The following is a 6,964-nucleotide window of genomic DNA, read 5'->3' as shown; positions in this document are numbered from 1 at the left end:
TAAGAAAATGTTTGGGTATTCCTGCTATAGCCCTGTATCTCTTATTCCATTTTTCTTGTTAACAAATGCTAAGATGTAAGACCAAAAGATGCTATGGTAATGTCGATGCTGCCAATGAAACAGTCAAAGTGAATGACTTGCTTTGTTTCTGGAAATGCAGTGATAGGTAGTTCCATTTTATAATGCTACTTTATAATGCTACTTTTCTGGCTAGTTCTTGGACCTTTTAAAATTATATAAATAACCTAAAAGTAACCTAACAGATGCAGTGGCTCAGTGGCTAAGACACTGAGCTTGTTGATCAAAAGGTCAGCAGTTCAGCGGTTCGAATCCATAGTGGCGCGTAACGGGATGATCTCCCGTTACTTGTTCAGCTTCTGCCAACCTAGCAGTTTGAAAGCACGTAAAAAATGCAAGTAGAAAAATAGGGACCACCTTTGGTAGGAAGGGAACAGCATTCTGTGCGCCTTTGGCATTTAGTCATGCCGGCCACATGACCATGGAGACATCTTTGGACAGCGCTGGCTCTTTGGCTTAGAAATGAAGATGAGCACCGCCCCTTAGAGTCGGGAATGACTAGCACATATGTAGCACATGAAAACAGATTTTTCACAAGTTTTCAAGTTCAAAAGGAACACAATCAGAAGACCACTGCCCCCATGCAGAAGCAGATGGTGTTTTGACTGAATTGGGAAAAAAACGGTCAAGCAATGCTGAGCATACACCAGTAATCCCAGTCCATTCCTTTCTTTTCTCACTTTTGTCAACTCAGAAACGGGAGAAAGATGAAGCAAAAGGAGGAGGAAAGGAGAGGTAGCGGGGAAAAGTCAGTGCTGGGAGACTGGGGAGGAAATTCAACACCATCACTCTGTTGTTTAGCCTCTTATAAATTCCTGCTGAAAATAATTGTAAATAGTAAAAAGTGTAACAAGCATCCCCTGTGGTGTATTTCTTTGTCCATTATCACTTTTGCAAAGAGATGCATCCCCACTTTTAAAACGAACCCTGTCACACTATGACACAGTTATAGAAAACGTGCAAATCATAACTACACTTAAAATTATGCTGACAAAATTGCGTTAGACAAATGCTTTTTCCCTTTTTGATGTTCTCTATCTTCCCTGATTGTGTAAGAGCAAATATAACATTAAAGCTGTTTTGAAATAACTTTGTAAACCTTCTCACGCTTTTCTTTTCTTTTCTTTTATGCATTCTGAGCTTACCGTATTTTCTGAGGCTAAATTAAGTGTTGAATATGTGCCCATGGAAAACTTTCTTAACTCTGTGTTAAATTGTATTCTAGTTGTTTAAATAAAAGAAAACACTATAGGAGAATTTCACACAGGATTAAGGATCATCTTCCTCAATGAAGAGTTATTTGTTCCAGAAGACATGAGCTCTGAGGTCATTGCATTTACATTTCCCTTCATCCTAGGGAAGCCATCTTCAGAATGAGGGACACTGGTCTTCCAGATGTTGCAAATCAGCTACTCTTTCCATTGCACATACTCTGTTTCCCTGAAAATAAGACCTAGCATGTTCTTATGCATGAGCCTAATAATAAGCCCTACCCCCAAAATAAGCCCTACTTAAGAGCCTGCGCGGCTGGCCACCCACCCATTCCACCTGATTGCTTGCTGTGTTGTGGCCACAGTGCTTATTTTGTGCCCAAAAGAAAATAAAACCGGTCTTATTTTCGGGGAAACACAGGTATTGATTGGGAGTATTGTGAGTGTTGGGCCACCTCTAAAGGGCCACAGGTTCCTCACCCCACGATGATCAAGCATGCAAAGCATTACTCCCTAAAACACACCCTACAAAAAAATGACATTGTAAATAAAGTTCCAGAAAATTTACACTGAGTTGACATTCAAGCAGAATTCAAACATTTCAGTTGTTTCATATTCTTTCCAGCTACTGCTTAGGCCAGTGTTGGTGAACCTTTTCGGCACCAAGTGCACCAAAAACCAGAACAGCAGCCACCTGATGCACATGTGCGTGCCGGGAATATTATATTCTGGTCAGCTAGTCTTCACGCGCGCATGTGCACCAGAAACCGGAAGATCAGGTGGCGCGTCAGAAACCGGAAGATCATCTTCCGGGTGTGCACATGAGCACCAGGCGGCTGCTTTTCCGGTTTCTGGCACTCTTGTGCGCATGAAGACCAGCTGGCCAACACACCGGGACCTGGAAGAGCAATGGGCAATGGCTCGCATGCCCGGAGAGAAGGCTCTGCATGCAATTTCCGGCACACATGCCATAGGTTTACCATCATGGGTTTAGACTGTTGAAACCTTTCTTCTTTTGCCTATATCACAGTCCTTTTCCTTTCAGACTATTGTCTGATCTGAACAACCATTTGTTTTGAATGATATCCAGAAAGTTTTTAACTCATCACATTTATTTACTATTTTCAATAGACGGTTTTTCTAAGTCTAAAATCTAACAATTTAAACCATAGTAGTACCCAAAGGAGTCACTTTAGGTGGGATGGGCAGCTATATAAATTCAATAAATAAAAATGCTAAAACAGCCTGTGTTATTTATATATATTCTATTCTATTCTATTCTATTCTATTCTATTCTATTCTATTCTATTCTATTCTATTCTATTCTATTCTATTCTATTCTATTCTATTCTATTCTATTCTACTCTACTCTACTCTACTCTACTCTACTCTACTCTACTCTATTCTTATATTTATCATATCATATCATTACTATGGTTTATGTACAAATGAAGTAATTCTATACCAAAAAAGGTCCTGCACTGATGAATAGCTGTAATTAGAATATGGAACAAACAGTGATCTTGTATATACACAATACCATTGTTACAAATATGGGAGTTTGTTTTGAGAGGAGCTGGCCTCAATTAAAAGCATAAGACTGGTAATTAACATGGATATAACATGGTGGCAGCAAAACAACAAAGGCACAATTCTCAAATTCCCTAAGACCAATAGTATATCTTATAAGAAATATGGAGAGAAAATTTCACATTAGTGGTATCTGAATCTGTTTGAGATTTAAAGATTTAGAGATTTGGGTGCACACACAAAAAACATGGTAGGGTTTATTTTTTAGGATATATTAGAAAAACACCAATTTGACCTATTTAACTGATCTTTACAACAAAAAGAATTTGTGCAGCTTCAAATAATGCTGTGAAGTTTTCATAAAAAGAAAGCCCATGGCTTTACTTTTATGCAGTTCTTTTTGTTTCAAAAGTGCATTCTATTTGTAGATGATTTATGTGTGCCATTTTGAGATGGCTGGTTTAAGAATACCCATTTTAAACTTTTAAAGCTGTGAGCTACAATTATCCACTTTACAAAGGCATTGGCTGTTATCCAGGTGAAACTGGTCCAGTGCTTCACTGACATCAAACGAACTCCATGAAATGGCATTATGTACACCTGTTTCCATCATGTATTAGACAGAAGTTCTGCGATCATATATTATTTTTATTTATGTATTTATGTAAAATATTTCAAAGCTGTCAACATTGAAAAGTCTTTTTATTAGGTACATAAAACATGTTTTTATCTTACATAATGTTCAGTACTAAAGCATGTATATACATGTATGGAGGGGTAATGGTCCACAGCTATATATAACTTTGCCTAGATGGTGGGTGCTTAATTTAACTGGCCTGCTATATGTCAAGATTACTAGAATTGACCAGCTTATTTATGATTATCTATCTATCTATCTATCTATCTATCTATCTATCTATCTATCTATAATTTATATGACCATATAAATTCTTATACAATCTTATACTATCTTATAGAAAGTGACTTCCAATAAAACCAATGATTGATACATATTATATAACCAATTCAAACAATTAATTACTAAAACCAAGTTGCAAGAGAGTCAAAATCAGAAAGTTACGTCTGATGTCATCACCATATAGACTCCCTGCTGTCAGGGGATTCCCAGGTCTGATGGAAAAAAATGTTTTGAGAGTTTTCCAGAAGGGTTGAAGCTAATCTCACCTCTGATTAAATGATTAGCAACATTAGCACGATGAAGATCTATCGTTATATGAGTACTAAATGTTATGGAAAAACAGGAAAAGCTTCCTATTTGGATGGTATTTTGCACACCATTAAGGTCTTATCATGGAAAATGGTATGCAAAATACCATCCAAATAGAAAGCATTTGCTGTTTCTGCTGTAACATTTAATACTCATCGAGTATTGTCAACTTTCAAAACGACACTAGCTGAGGCATTTTTTTTTCATATCTCAGTTGCCACACAGATGGAGGGGGGGGGAGGCTAGAGGTTTGGAATGCCAAGGTCATCTCAACAAGTGCTGAGCAAGAACGGAGACAATGGCCTGAAATGTAAAGTGAGCGCTAACTAAAGCGGCAGATGTTCATAAGGAGCAAGCAGATAAAAGGTGGTCCCCTCAGAGACCGTTTCACGTTGGGGAAAAGGTTCACCTCTCCACTAAATACTTACAATTAAAACTGCCCTGCAAGAAGCTAGGTTCTAAGTTCCTAAGCCCGTTCCCAATAGTGAAAGTCATCAACCCAGTCACGGTGCAGTTAAAACTTCCCCACCTACTGGGGAAAGTACATCCTGTCTTCCAAGGCAGCTTATTGAAGCCAGTAGTAGGTTCGGAGGTACAACCAGTAGCTTGGGTAGTTCCCAGTCCCATAGTAGTAGAAGGGGAAACCTATTACGAAGTAAAACAAATCCTAGACTATAGGCTATATAAGAGAAAATATCGTATCTAGTTCAGTGGAAAGATTACCCCCTGTCAGAGGCTACCTGGGTAAAGAGTAAGGATGTACAGTAGTGGCCAAAATTGTGGAAACTTTTTGGGAAATGTGTATTTTCTAAAACTAGCTAATAACACTACTTTTTTTGGGAGTAATACCATAAAATTATATATCAATGGAAAGATAATTTAATCAAGAATGTAATGCAATAACTTTTATGAAGGATTTGCTATTAGAATAGCAATTACAGTATAAAGAAGAAAAGTGAAACACATAGAAAAAACAAGATATACAAAAATGATCACCATGTCAGTTAATACTTACTTGGGTAACCTTTAGCATGAATTATGGCCTTACAACGTCTTCCCATGGAGTGAACCAAGCCTTTTAGTCCTGCAGCTGTTATAATGTGAAACCAAGATTGAATGATTGCTTCTATTAACTGGGTTTTATTGCTGGGTCGCTTCTAACTAACAAGTTTCTTTAGTCGGCTCCATAGATTTTCAATTGGTTTTAAGGTCTGGACTATTCCCAGGCCATTCCAGCAGTAGAATATGATTATTTTGAAACTCCCCCCCCCCAAAAAAAGTGCTTTTATTAGCCATCAAACCTCAAAAATACACTTTTCCCAAAAGGTTTCCACAATTTTGGTCACTACTGTAAGGGCAGAGAGGCTGGTTAGGAAATTTCATGACAAGAATCCTCAGAAACCAAAAGAACCACCTGAGGGAAGAGGGGTTAATGGAAAATTAATGTGCGCTGTACTTATTATCTTTCAGTTGCTTTTTCTCTGTAAAGGGAGCCAATTTCAACTTTCAAAACAACTCTGGCTGAGACTCCCCCTCCCCCATTTCTCACTTGACACACAGATGGGGGGAGGATAGAGTTTGGAATGCTATTTTATGAGGTGCTAGGCATAACACAGGCAGAAACTGGTAGAGACAAAGCCAAGTGCTGAGCAAGAATGGAGCGGGTGGCGCCCAGAAGAGCCTGCCATTTACTCAGTTGGGCAACATGATCTGTGACACTTGGGAGGAGGGAATTATCTACTCTTTTAATTAAACTGAACCACAGAAAATGTTTAGAGTTGGCTTCACACTTGAACTTGCCGATATGATGTACCCAATAAAGAGAATCTTTGAGAAGAATTCCAGTCTCAGAGTTCTGACTTGGTTGGGATCATTACTTGGAACCATGACAGATAGATCTTCCTCACTTTGTGGAAAGCTGTTTCACAAGTATAAAGACAGATCCTGTGTGATATAGTGGTTAAGATGTTGGCCTTGTAACGGGGAGACACAGGTTCAAGCCCACCTTCAGCCATGGAAATTTTGGGTGACTTTAAACTGATTACTTTTCATCAACACAACCAACTTTACAGAATTACTATTGTGGGGTAAGGATACACGTTACTGAATGAAAGATAAATAAATATAGATCTGATATGTAAATCTGATAAATAAACACTTCTACATAGATTCCTCACCTTGACCCTGATACGTAGAAAACATGAATTATAGCATAAACGAAATACTGATTATTCATCTTGCCAATTAAAAAATCCTGAATATATTTCCTTTGTTGTTGATAACATTTTTTCCCTTGGTAATTTCTTCTTAAAATCAATTTTCTCTTTCCTAACCATTTTTCCTATCATTTTTAAAATTTTGTGATTGAAGTGCTTGGAATAAGTAATAGGAAAAGAGTGAATACCAGAACAGTAATGAATCTGTACAAACAGTAGGAATCAATAATATATTTTTTAGAGATGCGCAAAACATTTGGTGTACAAGTTGTTCCATATTTCTCTGCACAGCTCATTTTGGGTAGTGTTCCATCAGAACTGAAACTCAAGTTTCAAAAGTTTTGTTCTATTTGCAGAACAGAATTGGACCATTTTGCCCTGGGCCTGGACTGAAACATACTTGTTCCAGGCTAATGTACTGGAATGAGGGAAAGCATGGAAAAAGCCAAAAATGTAACAGCTGGGATGGCTGAAGAAGACTGGGAAAATTACAGGCCAGGAGAACGAGTGAGATGACAAGGCCATTTTCACTATTACTCCTTTCTTGAATGCTTCATGGTTGGATTGCAGCACGTGCCTCATATGGTGCTGCCCTTGAAGGTCTTGGAAGCTATAGCTGATCCAGAATTTAGTGCATAAATAATTATGGTCACACCACAATATGCCTATGTAAACTTGTAACTTTGCAAGTTACACTCTCT

The sequence above is a fragment of the Pantherophis guttatus genome, chromosome 1 (assembly GCF_059756535.1).
Source record: "Pantherophis guttatus breed Tessera chromosome 1, ASM5975653v1, whole genome shotgun sequence".
Lineage (NCBI taxonomy): Eukaryota > Metazoa > Chordata > Lepidosauria > Squamata > Colubridae > Pantherophis > Pantherophis guttatus.
This window is presented reverse-complemented; position numbering follows the sequence as displayed.